This window comes from Schistocerca cancellata, chromosome 4, assembly GCF_023864275.1.
Source record: "Schistocerca cancellata isolate TAMUIC-IGC-003103 chromosome 4, iqSchCanc2.1, whole genome shotgun sequence".
Lineage (NCBI taxonomy): Eukaryota > Metazoa > Arthropoda > Insecta > Orthoptera > Acrididae > Schistocerca > Schistocerca cancellata.
The window spans coordinates 72,221,547-72,223,441 of NC_064629.1; positions in this window are offsets into that span (position 1 = coordinate 72,221,547).

Consider the following 1,895-nt stretch of genomic DNA (forward strand, 5'->3'; position numbering starts at 1 on the left):
GACTCACCACTGTCCGACATCATGGATCATCTCACAACATCTATCATTTATACCTCTTCCTCTTCTGCTCCCCCTGTCACCACATTGAGAACGTCCTCTAACCAATCGCCTTACATCTATCCACTTTTATCTACAGTACCCATCCGAATTTCAGGCAGTAACACATACACCTCTGTCCCCAGCTACCCCTACCTTAGCTGTTGCAGCCACCACTTACCCGCCACCACATCCACCACTTTCTCACATGTAAGAGCCCGCTGAGCAATAGTTGCCACAAGCATCACATCCTCAAGCCTCATCAGCAAGCAATACAAGCTGTGCTGAAGGGCCTGCACAACTTCCAACAACGTCACATCATGCCACCCCTTATCCCACAACAGTCCTCCCCTTCAACAGCCGTTAAAAAACCAACCGGACGTCAAAAACCCACATCTGAACACAGTACGCTCTCCTCCAACATCTTCCCCTACCATACACACACTTTCATCCTCTCCTACCCAGACCTAAAATTCCTCAAACCCAAATCTCTCACCTTCGAGATAAAAAAATACCTACCAAGGCTCCATATCCAACAAATGATCCCAAGAAAGATTCCCTATTACTAAAGTCCATGAACTGACTCTGAAATCCTCCCCAAAATTTCTCTCGATAGTTTTCTTCCTCCTTAACACTTCTCACCACAATATTCCATGCCAAGCATTCCCAACCTCCTCACCATCATACTACCCTCACCGCCTAAGTCTGTATTGAAATCATAAACGACTAAATGGAACCTGAAATGAACAACAATCCAAATTTACAAGTTCGAACAGCCCTTCAGATCAATAATGACATTGGTCCCAGTCACCTTGTCCAAGATTTTACAGAATTTGCCTCCATCGTAGATCTTCCCCTTAAAAAGGGAGCCTGATATACCACCACAGCCACTTCGCCAAACCTCCCAAATCCCATACTCAGTCCTACCATCATCTAAAATTTCTCTGCTATAATGATAACTCAACTGTAAAAACCCACTCATCTGTGCACACAGCAAGGCCTCCAGTTTTTCTTAACCAGTTTCCTAGCCTTGCTTCCTCTCCAACCTGCAACATGTGCTATGACTCCTACTCCACCTATTACACGAAATGCAAAGCCAAGAATCATCCAACCACACCTACACTCACTGTCCCAGTCCATTCCATTGATATCCTTGTCCACCCAACCTCCACTGCTGCAGACAACATCAAATTCACGACAATCGACCTCCAAAACATTCATCTGTTCCAACGTCCACACACCCTCCAACAGACCACACTTTCTGCACTCTCCACCTTCCATCCCAACGCGCAAGCCACGAATTTCCACAACCAAGTTTACTTTGTCTTCATCCATCTCAACACACTAGTCTAAACCCACTCTAGTCCTCACCCACTTACACCACTCTTATCACTCAAATGGCACAACAGCACTCCAGTATCCTGTACCACAACATCCCTACTCACCAACAAGCATCTTTTAATGCATACCCTGTCCCAACACAACGTCGACATCTTCACCCCTGATGAAACTTCCAACAACCCTATAGCCCAATCCAAAGTTCTACCTGTATTTTCTCCATCTCCTGGCCAGAAGTGGAAGTACTACCTGTTAAGGCAAATAGGGCATAGCCCTTGCACACTATTCCCACAAAATACCTTATCTTTTTCTAGTCTTCAAAGCCTTAGCTATTACCTGTGCCACTATCTAGATCTGAGCTTAATCACCCCATCCCCTATGATTTCCTCACCCATACTGACTATACGTTTTCCACCCATATTATTTCCACTGACCTCAACATCCATAGTAGATCCCTTGCACATCTCCAGCAGTGGAGTAAGTTTACAGATTCTCTGCAGTGTGACATGGCCCCCAAACCA